Raw genomic sequence first — 18661 nt, 5'->3', positions numbered from 1 at the left:
TGATAGGCTGGAGAATCATTTTGGGATTACTGGGAGTGCCCTTGCATGGTTGACGTCATACCTGACCAGTCATTTTCACTGTGTTTTGTACAATAACACTACCTATAAACTTAGTGACATGAAATTTGGGGTTCCACAGGGGTCTGTCTTAGGCTGTCTTGGAATTACCTTTCACTGCTATGCTGACGACACTCAGTTATACATGCCGATAACTGCTGGCAATCTCATCCACATAAAATCCTTAGAAGATTGCCTTGCTTCAGTGAAAGGCTGAATGTCTATCAACTTTCTACTTTTAAACTCTGATAAGACTGAAATTATGGTTCTTGGTCCAGTGAGACATCGGCATCAATTTGACCAGCACTTAGCCTAGGCTCGTGTGTCCTACATTACACTGACAAAGTGAGGAACCTTGGGGTCATTTTTAATCCTATGTTGTCCTTTGACCTTCACATTAGAGAACTGCTTTCATCCACCTGTGAAATATAGCGAAGATTCGTCCCATCCTGCCTATGGCTGATGCTGAGACCCTGATTCATGCGTTTGTTTCTTCTAGATTGGACGACTGCAATATTATAGTTTCTGGTTTACCGCAGTCCAGCATTAGGGCTCTCTAACTGGTTCAAAATGCTGCTGCCAGACTGTTGACATGAAGTCGAAAGTTTGACCACATTACACCCATTTTGGCATCTCTTCACTGGCTTCCTGTCCCTGTGAGATCAGATTTTAAGGTTCTGCTACTAGCCTATAAAACTGTTCACGGACTGGCACCTCCCTACTTAGCTGACCTAATTAAACCCTATGTGCCTGCCCGGGCTCTGCGTTCTCAGGGTGCAGGACTACTTTGTGTCCTTAGGGTGAATAAAAAGTCTGCAGGTCACAGAGCTTTCTCTTATCGTGCCCCTGTTCTGTGGAATGATCTCCCTGCATCAATAAAACAGTTAGATTCTGTTGAGACTTTCAAGTCTAGACTTAAGACGCAATTATTTTCCTTTTTGTGTGGCTAGCATACTGGCATAGTATGTTACTACGCTTTTTAACTCTTTTAAGTCATTTTATTAGGAAACAGAACATGCCTCAACTTTATCTAAATTCTGGGTCTTTTAGTGAAGCTTAGGGCTAGCGGCCAGCGATCACCTTAGTATTTCTTCTGTTTTTCTTGTTACTTAATGCTGACAAATTATACTGTATTTGTTGTCTTTCTGATGCCTGATTCTGTTTTCTTCTCTCTGTTTGAGGTGCAGCTCCATCCAGAGATGGGTGTGGTGTTTGTTTCTGTAACCCTCCTGTCCTGTGCACCGGCAACATTTCTTGTATATTTGTTTTGTGAATTGTTTTGTAAATTATGTCGGTAGCATGGCCCAAGCAGAGGGTCACCCCTTTGAGTCTGGTCTGCTTGAGGTTTCTTCCTCAAATCATCAAAGGGAGTTTTTCCTTACCACTGTCGCCTGTGTGCTTGCTCTGGGGGTTAGTAAGGTTGGACCTTACATGTGTGAAGCGCCTTGAGGCAACTTTGTTGTGATTTGGTGCTATATAAATTAAATAAATTGAAATTGAAGAATGCATCCTGATTCAAAAACCGTCTCCACCAAATTTGACTGAAAATCATTTCTTTATTTTTAAGATATTCGGGTAACAAAAAAACAGCAAATGCTTTGTCTTTGAAAGAGGGCAGAGATTAGATTAGCCATAGGTATTAAAGGCACTGCGCTGCAGTGGTTTGAATCATATTTGTCTAATAGATTACAATTTGTTCATGTAAATGGGGAATCTTCTTCACAGACTAAAGTTAATTATGGAGTTCCACAAGGTTCTGTGCTAGGACCAATTTTATTCACTTTATACATGCTTCCCTTAGGCAGTATTATTAGACGGTATTGCTTAAATTTTCATTGTTACGCAGATGATACCCAGCTTTATCTATCCATGAAGCCAGAGGACACACACCAATTAGCTAAACTGCAGGATTGTCTTACAGACATAAAGACATGGATGACCTCTAATTTCCTGCTTTTAAACTCAGATAAAACTGAAGTTATTGTACTTGGCCTCACAAATCTTAGAAACATGGTGTCTAACCAGATCCTTACTCTGGATGGCATTACCCTGACCTCTAGTAATACTGTGAGAAATCTTGGAGTCATTTTTGATCAGGATATGTCATTCAAAGCGTATATTAAACAAATATGTAGGACTGCTTTTTGCATTTACGCAATATCTCTAAAATCAGAAAGGTCTTGTCTCAGAGTGATGCTGAAAAACTAATTCATGCATTTATTTCCTCTAGGCTGGACTATTGTAATTCATTATTATCAGGTTGTCCTAAAAGTTCCCTAAAAAGCCTTCAGTTAATTCAAAATGCTGCAGCTAGAGTACTGACAGGGACTAGAAGGAGAGAGCATATCTCACCCATATTGGCCTCTCTTCATTGGCTTCCTGTTAATTCTAGAATAGAATTTAAAATTCTTCTTCTTACTTATAAGGTTTAAATAATCAGGTCCCATCTTATCTTAGGGACCTCGTAGTACCATATCACCCCAATAGAGCGCTTCGCTCTCAGACTGCAGGCTTACTTGTAGTTCCTAGGGTTTGTAAGAGTAGAATGGGAGGCAGAGCCTTCAGCTTTCAGGCTCCTCTCCTGTGGAACCAGCTCCCAATTCAGATCAGGGAGACAGACACCCTCTCTACTTTTAAGATTAGGCTTAAAACTTTCCTTTTTGCTAAAGCTTATAGTTAGGGCTGGATCAGGTGACCCTGAACCATCCCTTAGTTATGCTGCTATAGATGTAGACTGCTGGGGGGTTCCCATGATGCACTGTTTCTTTCTCTTTTTGCTCTGTATGCACCACTCTGCATTTAATCATTAGTGATCGATCTCTGCTCCCCTCCACAGCATGTCTTTTTCCTGGTTCTCTCCCTCAGCCCCAACCAGTCCCAGCAGAAGACTGCCCCTCCCTGAGCCTGGTTCTGCTGGAGGTTTCTTCCTGTTAAAAGGGAGTTTTTCCTTCCCACTGTAGCCAAGTGCTTGCTCACAGGGGGTCGTTTTGACCGTTGGGGTTTTACATAATTATTGTATGGCCTTGCCTTACAATATAAAGCACCTTGGGGCAACTGTTTGTTGTGATTTGGCGCTATATAAAAAAAATTGATTGATTGATTGATTGATTGAATTAAAAACAAGACAGTAAAAAAAAAAACTGGAATGAAAGAGGAGGTTTGGCGGGTGGGGTGGGTGGGGTGGAATAATATTAATTTCATGTATGTTTGTGTGTAAAGTCCAGGCAGTTTCACAGGGTGTCAACTCGGCATGGAAATCAGACAGAAGAAACACAGTAATCTCGACAAGAGGTGTATAAAACTTGTTGTCTGTGATGCAGCAGAAGCGTAACCAACACAGCACCCTCCCTCACGACGGACCCACTGTTGTTGGTGACCTTAATTTAACCTCGACCCTGGCAGAAGGCAGTTGATTTACCAACAAAGAAAGATGACACAATGGAGCATAAAACCCATGCTAAACTCTGACCTCCAACCCTCCAGTCTCAACCCAAACTCTATTTGAAGCCAAATGCAACCTGCTCCATCAACATACATGCAAATGTTAAGACAGTAAGCCCCACATGGTCACCCATCAAACCTTTTCCATCCAATAAGAAGAATGCAATCATTGCCATTGCACACAAAATTTGTCTTTTGCATTTAACTCATTATGTTGTTGTTGTCCATTCAGCTTTGTTGTGGCTGGCGTGCCTGGCTGGCTTTTGTGTGTCTTTTGTTTCTGTCTTTTGGTTTTCCTCCCAGGTGGTGCGCATTTGGGACTGAGTGGCTGTGTGGCTGAGATATCAGGACCTCACCCTGATCACCTGCGGCTCGTCAGGACTCACAGCTGTGGTGCATCTACATGGATTGGAACATGGTGGCATTTAAGACTGGAGTACACAGTGTGTATTTGCCAGAGACTCGACCTTGTGACCAGACGGGTGAGATCGTCGTCTCTAGAGCCATCTCCCATCAGTGGATGCAGAGAACGTCCAGGTTTGATGCATGGTCTGTGAAAGAGGAGGGGGTGAGGTCTCACGCTCGTCAGCACACTTCCTGAGGTACGTTTGGTTTTGTGACTAACATTTATACAGTCAGTAAATGTGGTGTCCCTCACACCTTATTATATTGAGCTGTATGTTAGTCGTTTAAATCAGCTTCCACTGCAGTGGAGTTTTGTGAACGGGGTGTGCTATGCCTGCAGGGTGGGAAGCTGATTTGCAATTAAGCCAGGAAGTGTTTGCTGTTTGTACACCTTTGAGTGGTCTCTCTGTGTGTTGAGTGTGGACTCACATAATGATTTCTTCTTTCACAGACTCGGTTTGTCGCGGCCACCTGGGGGGTGTCGGCGGGGTCCTTGGGTCCGAACAGTTTTCTGGCTCCGGACCGTTAGCGCTGCTGGGAGCGCACCGCAATCCACCACGCCAGACCGCGCACTCTTTTGTTGTTTTCGTATCACTTCACTGTTATGTTTATTAAACTCTGTTATCCTTTGTACCGTGCTCTGCTTATTTCATACTGGGTCCTTCAAACGCTGGTCGGTTCTCCGGGCTGTGTCTGACACATAACAAGCTTCTCCCATTCTGTTCGGGGTCGCCACAGTGGATACAGCCAGATCCGCATTGGTATTTGGCACAAGTTTTACACCGGATGCCCTTCCTGACGCAACTCCAGTTTTACCTGGAAACACACACAACCGCTGGTGTTCAGAAGAGGTCTCCCATCCAAGTACTAACCAGATGCTGCACTGCTTAGCTTCTGAGATCTGATGGATCAGGCTGACACAGAGCAGACCGGCTGCTGCATTTAACCCAACACCCAGGGACAAACTACACATTTGGCAAGTGGAGCATTTTACCTAATACCTGAAGGAAACCCACGCACATACACAAACTCCACACAGAATTGTCAGTACTGAACCCTGGATTTTCTTGGTGTGAGGCAAGAGCACTAAAAACTGTATGACCGTGCTGCTTGTACATAACACATGCCAGTATTTTGCCAATATCATGCAAGCAGCAGTGGCCTTGATGGATCAGACCTACACAGTAAATTTTGCAGAGTACATAGTAAAATCACCAGTGTTAATTTAACACTGGTGGTTTTACTGTGAAACATTTACTCTGCTTGGATAACATTTGGTCCCAGTCCAAATAGAGTTAAATATACTCTATGACAATGCTAAATCAACTCTATCACAGTGTAAAATCAACTCTTATTGGAGTAGAAACATGATTTGACAAGAGGGTAGAGCTGATTTCACTCTACAATAGAGTGTATTTTACTCTATTTAGACTGGGACCAAATGTTATCCTGACAGAGTATATTTTACTCAGCAAAATTTACTGTGTACGTGTTACAAATGAAAGAAATGGACAAACAAACTCATCTGCACCTACATGTAAATTCAACCCCACCAGGCACCCATCATACATGAGCTGATCAGATATTTCTCTGCAACAAGACCAGAAATGTTTCGCAAACATAGTACATTCTGTAGTACATTGGAGTGAGCCTTCTTTGTCTGTTATATGGCTGGATTGTGTGAACAGTGTTTGTAAAGTGTTTTGTGTCAAAGCACAGGTTTCTACACATCTAAATCATGTGTTATCAGCAATTCATTTCAAAGAAAGTGAGAAAAAGAAAAGTGACATTAAAATGTGCTGCAATCCAGAGTTGTTAAAGTTGTATTTTTTTGTCTTTTAGTTATTTCTTTCATTTAAGTATTTCTTGTGTTCAATTCCATTTCATGTTTTTATTTGTGCTTTGCTTCATCACTCTGTGGTGAACTTGTTCATGGAAGGCAAGTGTGAGCTCTGTGTTTTTAAAATACCAGAAAGTCATTGCACTTTAATTTTGACCAGTTTTAGTTTATATGAAGTACAAGTCTTTCATGTGAATGATGCACCAGCTTTGCACCTGACCATTCCTCATTTGTAGATGAACATACCCACTGGCACAGTGAGCCCAAGAACATTGCACTTTCTTGTGAGGTTTTGTTTTTTGTTTTCCTTGTGTGTTGTTTTCACGTGGTTGTGGAAATGATAACTGCAATAGCGGGAAAAATGCATTTGCATTTAGTTATGCATCATTTTCAGCACAGTAGAAGATAAGGATCTATGTGTCTTTTTCATCTCCCAAAATATCATTCACATCATATAATCAAATATATTTAAGGGTGCATGCCAGAAGACCTTGCTTCATGCTTTATTTCCTTTTGATTTAACAGGAGAATATTTTCAGTTAAACTGTAATACCTTCATGCATTTCTACCATTGGTGGCACCAGAGGGTTTTTAGTTTTGTTTTGTCTGAATACAGTAATTATTTAGTGGTGCAATAATTGGGGAAATGGACAGGTACAGCAACAAAAAATAAAGTAAAAGCTAATAACTAATAGCAGAGACAGGATAGAGTCTGCTCTCCTTTAGGTGGTGCTATTTGCTTTCAAACTTTCTGAATATTGGTCTCATTTTACCCTGTTCAGGCTCCTGGATGGAGTTGTTTGACAAGGAAATTATGTATTTCTGATCACGCAAGAATACCAAAACAAATGTATTACTAAGACAAATACATGCATTTTGTGATAATGTGAGTGGTGCATAAATATCAGTTATGTGCTGTGGAAACTGGGGGCGCTATAGGACCAAATGAGTCATCTAAAGTGGAAAGCCGGGGCTGAGATGTTATCTTTCTCATGGGGTTACTGTGGGTGAGGCTGATGAAATTCTTGGGTGGTTGCAGACCCATCTAGCCCCCTCTACAGTCCCTTGATTGAGAAAGTAATGACAAGATGAGTCAAAAAAACAAAAAGGTCACGTGACTCATGGTGCCATCTTGGGTTCAAAATCGTGTTTGCTATTAATCTATCTGCATGTAAATCCAACTTTTTTTCTTTTTTTTTTTGGATGTGCACCTGTTAAATCAGAGACAAAAGGCTGTGATTTGACACTTTTCTGCTTTCACTGCTTCATGTGCCATCATATTTTAATAGTTTTTACAGTGCGCACACTGATTACAAATGGATCAGAAAAGTCTGCAACTTTACAGCATGAAGGTTACAAATGATCTTCTTATGGCCTCAGACAGTGGACTTATCTCTGTGATTGTTCTGTTAGACCTCAGTGCTGCTTTTGATACTGTTGACCATAAAATTTTATTACAGAGATTAGAGCATGCCATAGGTATTAAAGGCACTGCGCTGCGGTGGTTTGAATCATATTTATCTAATAGATTACAATTTGTTCATGTAAATGGGGAATCTTCTTCACAGACTAAGGTTAATTATGGAGTTCCACAAGGTTCTGTGCTAGGACCAATTTTATTCACTTTATACATGTTTCCCTTAGGCAGTATTATTAGACGGCATTGCTTAAATTTTCATTGTTACGCAGATGATACCCAGCTTTATCTATCCATGAAGCCAGAGGACACACACCAATTAGCTAAACTGCAGGATTGTCTTACAGACATAAAGACATGGATGACCTCTAATTTCCTGCTTTTAAACTCAGGTAAAACTGAAGTTACTGAACTTGGCCCCACAAATCTTAGAAACATGGTGTCTAACCAGATCCTTACTCTGGATGGCATTACCCTGACCTCTAGTAATACTGTGAGAAATCTTGGAGTCATTCTTGATCAGGATATGTCATTCAATGTGCATATTAAACAAATATGTAGGACTGCTTTTTTGCATTTGCGCAATATCTCTAAAATTAGAAAGGTCTTGTCTCAGAGTGATGCTGAAAAACTAATTCATGCATTTATTTCCTCTAGACTGGACTATTGTAATTCATTATTATCAGGTTGTCCTAAAAGTTCCCTGAAAAGCCTTCAGTTAATTCAAAATGCTGCAGCTAGAGTACTGACAGGGACTAGAAGGAGAGAGCACATCTCACCCATATTGGCCTCTCTTCATTGGCTTCCTGTTAATTCTAGAATAGAATTTAAAATTCTTCTTTTACTTATAAGGTTTTGAATAATCAGGTCCCATCTTATCTTAGGGACCTCATAGTACATATCACCCCAATAGAGCGCTTTGCTCTCAGACTGCAGGCTTACTTGTAGTTCCTAGGGTTTGTAAGAGTAGAATGGGAGGCAGAGCCTTCAGCTTTCAGGCTCCTCTCCTGTGGAACAGCTCCAAATTCAGATCAGAGAGACAGACCCCTCTCTACTTTTAAGATTAGGCTTAAAACTTTCCTTTTTGCTAAAGCTTATAGTTAGGGCTAGATCAGGTGACCCTGAACCATCCCTTAGTTATGCTGCTATAGACTTAGACTGCTGGGGGGTTCCCATGATGCACTGAGTGTTTCTTTCACTTTTTGCTCTGTATGCACCACTCTGCATTTAATCATTAGTGATTGATCTCTGCTCTCTTCCACAGCATGTCTTTTTCCTGGTTCTCTCCCTCAGCCCCAACCAGTCCCAGCAGAAGACTGCCCCTCCCTGAGCCTGGTTCTGCTGGAGGTTTCTTCCTGTTAAAAGGGAGTTTTTCCTTCCCACTGTTGCCAGTGCTTGCTCACAGGGGGTCGTTTTGACCGTTGGGGTTTTTCCGTAATTATTGTATGGCCTTGCCTTACAATATAAAGCGCCTTGGGGCAACTGTTTGTTGTGATTTGGCGCTATATAAATAAAATTTATTTGATTTGATTTGAAGCTGGAAAAAGATGAAATGTACAGCTTACCTTTGATTTGCAGGTGATGATTGTAGAAAGAAAAGCTTGTTGTGCATCAAAATAGTACAGAATAAAGCATAATCCAGACTAGAGACAGAGAACTTTAAAAACTGTCATGCATGACACGGAGTTACAGAGCTACAGAAGCATAAATCAGGCTTTAAATTCATTAAATAAATCATCATAATTGTAATTCATGTAATTTGATAGCTTAACTATTTTTATATTTATTTTGATAGTACCTGGACCTGAATGTGTTGCTGTATGTGGTTAAATGATTAAAAAATTTGCTGGAAACATAAAAGGTTCATTCAGCAGTTCAGTGCAGTTGGAACCAAAATGGTGCCTGTTCTAAGTTGACGTTACTCTCCTCAATCAAGGGATTGTAGCCCCCCCACAGAGCTGCCGATGATATCTGCTGAACATGGTCTCTGGATGTGTTTCTTTTTCAAAGTCATGTGAAGTAAAAGTCTAGGCTCTGCACAGCTTATGTGTTGTTTTTTTTTTTAACAGATGGCATGCGTGTGTATGTGTGCAAGTCCTACAAAGCCTGCCAGAAGCACCTTGTCGCTCTGGCGTGCACGTTGCAACCTCACAGCACCTTCCGAGTTTATTGTGTCATTTCTCTCATTTCCAGACTTTTTATGTTATATTTTCTTCCTTTCTGCAAGACAAAATATGCTACACAGAAAAGAAGCATGTTATCCTGTTTTTTTTCACCACATTATATAATGTGATGACTTGTACAGAAGAATGCACATCACAAGGTGACATCCCATTTTCTCTTTCTATTTACCTCCTTGCTGTTTTGTCTTTCTCAGACTGGTAGTGTTTCTCTGACGAGGAGGGCTGCAGCTTCACCACATGTATCTGGCAGATATAGAACTGTCAGTATCATGCACGCTGCATCTCAAAGCGTAATGACAGAGAAAAAAGGCATTGTCTGATCCTTTGTGCACTTGTTCAGTGATATTTAATAACTGCCCTAACAAGTTTGGTAGAAATGGCTCCACAAGAGGTTTGACATTTCCAGAGAATGTTTCATGTCGAGCTGTGGAGGGAGAGCGGCCGCGAATAAACAGATAAGAAATAAAGCAAGGACACTGGAAGCTGCACAAACATACATGCACATAGTTTGCAACAATTAAAACAAGTTGACAGAAAGATTGTCCGAAATAGCAAAAGAGCCGGAGAGCCTGTTTGTCAGGTAACAGCACACAGACGGGCCTCAAATTTTAGCTCTTAAAACTTTCTGGGCATCATTGAAAATGCGACTGAAATCACAAAAAAGGGAATGAAGGCGATGAGAAGTGAGCGCACAAGACAGAAACATCTGCCAAAGTAATGTGGAATTCATGAGCGCTTCTTACAAAAGACGTTGCTCATAGAATTCATTTCATGAAAGCAGAAAATGCAATACCCAGCTGATGAGCCGCAGCACTACAGAATTCTCTTTGGCAACGCTTTGGTACCATCAAGAAGCCAACTACAAACGGCGCCGCAGCACTGATTTGACACGTCTCAATTGATATTTTGTAATCCTTTGGTTATTTTCCTCCCCAACATTAGACTGGTTGGTGTCTGTGCTGCCTCTGCTGCCGCCGCTGCGGTGACACATACTCCGAAAACCTCTTTGTTCCTTGGTCAAATGGAAAACATTTTCAAGCTTTAATGTCAACAGATGATTTTACACTGATTAATAAAGGATGAATAGATTAGCAGTGAGAGGATTTGGTGCATGTGTGCCCTTACTGTTTTCGATTTCTTGCTTGTCAGCATGCAGAGGTTCTCTTAGGTTGTGCTGCAGCAGGGAAGTTGAGGTCAACATGTGAGGTGCAGAATCTATGTGCAGACATGTGCTGATGCAACCAGCAGCTGCGGTTACACCGTTTCTCTGAACCATATGGAAGCATTGGATGTCCTGAGTTACTTAAGATTTGCACGTTTTTGGGTGACTGGAGTGCAAACAGTTGACACTGTAGGCTCGAGGCAGTTTACAGTGCACAGTATGATTGCTGAACTGGTTTTATTCTTTGCCAGACATCAAGACATCTTATTATTCTTGTTTGATTAATAAAAGTAAGGAAAATAGATTTTTGCTGGGGGGGGACCATCACCATCAGTGCAAGATCAAGGTCCCAACTTTTTCAGCACAAACTGTTGGCTTTTTTTTTTTTTAAACAAAGCAAGACTGTAAAAATATAATGCAATGCTGAAAGACCCTTGGCCGTATAAGCATTGTGTTCTTTATAATTGAAGTTGGTTTAAATAATTATTAAGATCCTGTTGTCTTAGGTACATTTTGTACATGTTCATAAAGCCCCTCTATCAATCACTTAATAACAATATTTACATTTTAACAGCTCTGAATGAGGCCTTGCATGTGTGTGTCCATGAGCTTTTAACAACAGCGAAATTGTGCAAATAAAGGAATATTTGTAGATCACCTGCTGTGCATTTGCAGGTATTACTGAGACAAATTTAACTCCATAGACGCCTTTATGGTGTAAAATCTTGCACGTAATCACATTCTCATTGGGGAGGCCGAGATTTTGTTGTCAGTGTAAACAAGCGTTTGCAGGTGGTGGAGTGGACAAGCAACAAGCAACTTGTTTGCAACATTGCGTCGTTATGGAAGTGACTTCAACCAAAATACTGTATGTAAAGTGGGGAAAATAAGTATTTGACCCCCTGTCAGTTTTGCAGGTTTTCCCACCTACAAAGAATGGAGAGGTCTGTAATTTTTATCATAGGTACACGTCAACTGTGAGAGACAGAATCTACAAAATAAAAAAATCCTGTAAATCACATTGTATGATTTTTAAATAATTAATTTGCATTTTATTGCATAAAATAAGTATTTGACCCCTAGAAAAACAGAGCTTAACAACTGCTACAGAAACATTTGTCTGCCATTACAGAGGTCAGACGTTTCCTGTAGTTCTTGACCAAGTTTTCACACACTGCAACAGGGATTTTGGTCCACTCCTTCATACAGATCTTCTCCAATCTTTCAGGTTTGGAGTTTCAACTCCCTCCAAAGATTTTCTATTGAGTTCAGGTCTGGAGACTGGCCAGGCCACTCCAGGACATTGAAATACTTGTTACAGAGCCCCTCCTTAGTTGCCCTGGCTGTGTGTTTGGGGTCATTGTCATGCTGGAAGACCCAGCCATGACTCATCTTCAATGCTCTTACCGAGGGAAGGAGGTTGTTTGCCAAAATCTCACAATACATGACCCCATCCATCCTCCCTTCAATACGGTGCAGTTGTCCTGTCCCCTTTGCAGAAGTGCACACCCAGAGTATGATGTTTCCATCCCCATGCTTCACAGTTGGGATGGTTTTCTTGGGGTTGTTCTCATCCTCTAAACATGGTAAGTGGAGTTGATTCCAAAAAGCTCTATTTTGGTCTCATCTAACCACATGACCTTCTCCCATGCCTCCTCTGGATTATCCAGATGGTCAATGGTGAACTTCAAATGGGCCTGGACATGTGCTGGTTTCAGCAGGGGGACCTTGCTGCCCTGCAGGATTTTAAACCATGACAGCATCATGTGTTACTAATGTAATCTTTGTGACTGTGGTCCCAGCTCTCTTCAGGTCACTGACCAGGTTTTTTAAGATTCTGTCTCTCACAGTTGAAGTGTACCTACGATAAAAATTACAGACCTCTCCATTCTTTGTAGGTGGGAAAACCTGCAAAACTGACAGGTGGTTAAATACTTATTTTCCCCACTGTATTTAGGTGTTTAACTACGATAATTGTGAGTCTTTAATGTGAGTTTTATTTTAAAAAAAATTAAATTTAATTTAAAAAACCCATGTTGCTGTTAGGGTTGCGTTTCAGGAACCAGTTCTTTTTGGGTTTCGTTAAGAAATGATTCGATCCATCAACATCAATAGCCTTTTTGCTTAACGATTCCGGTATCGGTCCATCAGAGTGGCCGTTGTTTTTGGGGGTGTTTGTCAGGAAAATGATAATTTCTCTACATTGATTACAGACCCTGCAGTGGGTCTGTATAGTCAACCGTTTCTGCAGTGCAGCTTTGCTTTGAACCTTGAACCAATGAAGCAGCTTCGATCTTCGATCTGCTGCTTTGTTGGTTTGTTTTATTTTGCTCTATCTTAATTTTTTCCCCACTAAAACCGTAAAGAGCATATGTCTGTGAGTAATATTTACCTTTTATATATTAAACTGACCTGTTCTGGTCTTCTGAAACAGTTGATAGATGTATTTTATAACTTAAAAATGGGACCGATGCTAACATGTTGGCATGTCTATGGCATTTTCAGTGTTAAAGTTAGCATTAAGGTGAGCCATTATCAAGGCTCCCTTTCCAGCGCGGAAAGGATTCTGGGATACTCTAAAACTGTGAATAGGAAGTTACCTTTGAGTTAGCGAAAGCTAGCGTGCATGCTAACATCCACAATTTTGCATCCAGAGGTGTTATTAGCTTCCAAAAACAGCATTTTAGAAGTGTTTATTTCACACTAGCTTTTACATAATATATGAGAAACGTTATATAAACACATAAATGAAGTGATTTTAGACAGACCCACCACTGATGTGATGGCACAGCTCTACTTTGATTGGCTGTCATCCCCACCACTCAAAACAAAACAAAACAAACAAACAAAAAACCCAACATATTGAAACAGAATGTGACTTTTTAACCTCTTAAAAAAGGTGTTGTATGGCTGGGGGGGCCTGGCTGCCTTTTTGTTTCTGTCTTTTGGTTTTCCTTCCAGGTGGCTTGCATTTGGGACTGAGTGGCTGTGTTGCTGAGGTTATCAGGACCTCACCCTGATCACCTGCGGCTTGTCAGGACTCACAGCTGTGGTGCATCTATATGGATTGGAACATGGTGGCATTTAAGACTGGAGTATACAGTGTGCATTGGCCAGAGACTCGACCTTGTGACCAGACGGGTGAGATCGTCGTCTCGGGAGCCATCTCATCATCAGTGGATGCAGAGAACGTCCAGGGTTTGATGCACGGTCTGTGAAAGAGGAGGGGGTGAGGTCTCACGCTCGTCAGCACACTTCCTGAGGTACGTTAGATTTTGTGACTAACGTTTATACAGTCAGTAAATGTGGTGTCCCTCACACCTTATTATATTGAGCTGTACGTTAGTCATGTATCGGCTTCCACTGCAGTGGAGTTTTGTGAACTGGATGTTCCATGCCTGCAGGTTGGGAAGCTGATTAGTAATTAAGCCAGGAAGTGTTTGCTGTTTATGTACACCTTTGGGTGGTCTCTCTGTGTGTAGAGTGTGGACTCACATAATGGTTCCTTCTTTCACAGACTCGGTTTGTTGCGGCCACCTGGGGGTGTCGGCGGGGTCCTTGGGTCCGAATGGCTTCTGGCTCCGGACCGTTAGCGCTGCTGGGAGCGCACCGTATCACCACCACGCCAGACCGCACACTCTTTTGTTGTTTTGTATCACATCACTGTTATGTATTAAATTCAGTTAGCCTTTGTACCGTGCTCTGCTTATTTCATACTGGGTCCTTCAAACGCTGGTCGGTTCTCCGACCTGCGTCCGACACATAACAGTAGTCTCTGGCCAAACATCACGGACCCAGCGGTAGCAGAGACGGTAACGCGCCGGGAAGGCGGCAGCAGACGTTCAGTAGTTATCCGGATCAGTTGCGGGTGCTCTCCGCCCGGATGGTGCGCGTTTGAGACCCATTACTGAATACTGATTTGTGCTCTCTTGCAGCCGTGTCCTGTGTTTGTGCCTTATCCGTGGGTCGTGGTGGAGTGTGACTGGCGACGGCTTCGCGTCACGCTCCGACCGGATAAGAGGTTTAAACGGGAGCTGCAAGAGTGTGTCTGTAATGGGTGCACGCGCACAGCGGAGCTCTGTGGCACGGGTCGCTGAGCTTCCTGTGTTACAGTTGTAGCCCCGTTTCCCCGGATAAAGATAACTACTGCGTCTGTTGTATCAGCTCCGGCGTTATTTCGTTGAGCACATTTTGGTTGTGTGTTGCACACAGCTGCGCACGGAGATGCAGCTCGTTTGTTTTCTGTCACCAAAGGGGGTTTTTTCATTTTTAGCACTTTGGCTCCCTCTTTTGGTGACTTAGTCACATTACTGTTAAGCTCTTAAGTTAGAACAGGTGTGTTCGATTTGTTTGAGCTTAACGGTATACGTCACTGATTTGTTTTGTGTTAGTTCATTTCGTGTGGGTGTTTTTTGAGTTGGTTTTTGTGTGGGATTTTTTTTTTTTTTTTCCACTGTTTGTGTCTGGGGTTGTGACCCTGCAGCCTGTCTAAGAAGAAAAAAAAAAAAAACGGACCCAAACAACTGTATGTTGGTCTGTTAGTCTTTCTTTTTATTTCTTTTTGTTTCACCTCCCCAGGGTTTGATGGGACGGTCCCCTGGGGGGTGATGGGGTGGTACTTGGGTTTTTTTTTCTTTTTTTTTTGTTTGTTTTTGTTATGCCCTCTCTTCTCCTCTGACTCCAGCCGGGTGAGCCGTAGTGTCGGCGTTGCTGGAGGGGTGCAGTTTGGTTGTGCTGGGCATTTCCCAGGTAGCCTCTGCACCCGGGAGGGGGGGGGGGGGGTTGGGGTATTTTCTTTTCTTCCCTCTCTTCTCCTCTGGCTCCAGCCGGGTGAGCCGTAGTGTCGGCGTTGCTGGAGTGGTGCAGTTTGGTTATACTGGGCGTTTCCCGGGTAACCTCTGCACCTGGGGGGGGGGGGTGTTTTTTGATTCCCTGTTCCACCTCCGGCTTCAGCACGCCTTTGGCCGTCTGCCATCGGCGTGGCTGAGGTTTTGGGGCAGTGGGATATACCCGCAGCTAGTGGCTGGTGTAGAAGTCGGAGGAGTGGCGCCGTTTTGTGCCGTTTGCCATAACCGCTGTTCCACTCCTCCCGGTTGGCTTCTGGGGTATAGTCACGGTTGGTGACACCGGACGTGCTTCCAGTTTCCACTGCGCCAAGGGGGTGGGGTTGGGGTTGTTTTGTTTGTATGTTTTTTTTTTCTCTCTTCTTGTTTTCCCCCCCAGTTTCCGCCCTCAGGGTTTGACTGTGGTGTCCTCTGGGGGGGAAAGGGCTGTGGGTCCATCTAGCCATAGACGGCCGGGGCTGGGTCCGTTGGTCATGAGGGGAGGCGTCTCCTGGGGTTGACAAGTGGTCCTCTGGGAGGCGCTGGGAGTCCCCGTGGGTGACGTTGGATCCAGAGGGACCTCGGCTGTGGTTATTACTCCTGGAGCTGGCGGAAGTCCTCTGGGGGGTGTTGGTCCCTACATGTCGTTTGGGGGGGGGGTGTTTAGCACTTTTATTTGTAAGCTTAAGTTTGGGGGTTTTCTTTTCTACTCTTCCGGGTTGATGGGACGGTCCCCTGGGGAGGGGGGGTGTTTGGTTGTTGTGTTTGTCTTTTTGTTTTATGACTAAAGACCGAACATGGTTGGATAAAGGCTGACCGCACAGGTTTAAGAACTCCTGGCCACACCTGTGCTAAGTGACTGACTGAAACAAAGGCAAGGATGCAGCCAGAGGATAGAGGACATCAACCATTCTGTTGGAAGACTAATGCAGATGCGGTTTCCAGCCATGGTCCCTGGAGGGGGGTGTTTCTCCTGGGCCAGGTTTGTGTGGTCGCCGGGAGGCTTACTGTGAGGGTGGGGGTACTGTTGTATGGCTGGGGGGCCCTGGCTGCCTTTTTGTTTCTGTCTTTTGGTTTTCCTTCCAGGTGGCTTGCATTTGGGACTGAGTGGCTGTGTTGCTGAGGTTATCAGGACCTCACCCTGATCACCTGCGGGCTCGTCAGGACTCACAGCTGTGGTGCATCTATATGGATTGGAACATGGTGGCATTTAAGACTGGAGTATACAGTGTGTATTGGCCAGAGACTCGACCTTGTGACCAGACGGGTGAGATCGTCGTTTCGGGAGCCACTCTCATCATCAGTGGATGCAGAGAACGTCCAGGGTTTGATGCACGGTCTGTGAAAGAGGAGGGGGTGAGGTCTCACGCTCGTCAGCACACTTCCTGATGTACGTTAGATTTTGTGAATAACGTTTATACAGTCAGTAAATGTGGTGTCCCTCACACCTTATTATATTGAGCTGTACGTTAGTCATGTATCGGCTTCCACTGCAGTGGAGTTTTGTGAACTGGATGTTCCATGCCTGCAGGTTGGGAAGCTGATTAGTAATTAAGCCAGGAAGTGTTTGCTGTTTATGTACACCTTTGGGTGGTCTCTCTGTGTGTAGAGTGTGGACTCTAGGCCTCATCTCTGAAGTTTTTTTTATGTTTTCTATTTTTGATGTTTGTCTTCCTGACACTTCTGCTTACATGCTCTTGCTATGCTTCAGATCTGCCACGCCCAGTCCACCCTATATGGACTCCTCTGCTTGCCCTACCCAGCTGTTCCTGTCCTCCGCTATCAGACCACTCCAGCCAAGCCTGCCTGCATATCAGCCAAAATAAACTGTATAAACCATTCTCTGTTTCCAGGTTATGTCAGTACTTTGGGCCCTATCGGTCAGTTCCTGGGTCAACCATAACAGGTTAGGCATGGGCTGAGAAAAAAGTATTAACTTTGGAGTGGATCTGATTCAGAGGGCATATACAAGAATTTGCCTTTCTTTCTTTAAGGCCCCTTCACAAGGTGTGAATGTGGTCGATTGCGCATGTAGTGTGTATGAAGCAGGAATCGTATGCAAAAGTGTAAAATCGTAGCTGCCTCCAACGCCTCATACACCTGTTGCTACAACTATTTTTGCACACACCAGCAGCTGAAAGACAGTGTGTGTGCTGTGAGAGCCCATTGAATCCTCTCACGGCATGTGTCGGCCAAATTCCAGCTGACACACACAAACATCTAACACCGCTCACTTGGCACTTAGAAAATGTTGTGTCATTCGCACTATCATCACGAAAACAGTCAGCAGATAATCACTGTCAAGCTGGATGTGAAATTTGTGCCCCACGACTGTGTAGTTGCAAAAGCCACACACATGTGGTGCATGTGTCTCACACGTGTGTGCGTGTGCTCCCCCCCCACTTACAAAAAAATGCTTATATGTATGTACAGATCTGATCATATTGGGCTGGAAAGCCAGGTATGTTCGCACACAGCATGGGGGGGGGCCTGTCAGCTGATCACAGCACACTGACAGCTGGATGACAGCTCAGTGCACACATTAAAAACACAGACACCACTGCCAGGACAGTCATATAAATAATTACGACAATACCTACATATGCCTTTACATAACAATGACAAAAATGAATGACCATTTGAATGACATGAATGACATTTTTTTTAACCAGGGTTATTTAACCGTGGGGTTCTTCCCCTTTCATGCATTATTTATATCAACCCAGTGATATTCACTAATTATACAGCTGTTTTTTATTTTATTGATCTTCACATCAGCGGCGTGATGTGGTGCAGCTGCTCGCACTGTGTTCCTGCTCGAAAGACACCGTTGCATGCACGAATCGTCACATCGGGATCGTGCACATCTGCTCGTCAGCGCACTGTTTTCGTAGTTCGCTCATACGAGCTGTTTCGCCGTGAGTTGCTCTGAGTTGTACTTATTTGTACTATGTGTGAAGGGCCCTTAACATTGTGATATAGAACTGTTTTGAAAGGTTAAAATAGATATTAGCACTCAACATATGCCTGATTTTTTTTGTTTGTTCATAAACACTGGTGCATTCTCTTGAGAATTCATGAAAAATGTTGAAAAATGCAACACCTAAGGCAAAATGACATAAAAACTGAGGTAATTTGAGGACTTGTAAATCAAAGACAGCTGACTGTTTGATCAAGACCATACCACTGACTGTGGGAGCATTGGGGACTTGGCCTATCGAGCCAAAAGTTGAATGAATGAAATTAATTGGTTCATTTGTTTTTGCATAATCCTTCAAACAAGCAGATGTGGGTGAAGAGATTACCATCCTTGGAGGAGTTCATAGAATAGAG

The sequence above is a fragment of the Thalassophryne amazonica genome, chromosome 6 (genome assembly GCF_902500255.1).
Source record: "Thalassophryne amazonica chromosome 6, fThaAma1.1, whole genome shotgun sequence".
NCBI lineage: Eukaryota > Metazoa > Chordata > Actinopteri > Batrachoidiformes > Batrachoididae > Thalassophryne > Thalassophryne amazonica.
Note: the sequence above shows the minus strand (reverse complement) of the source record.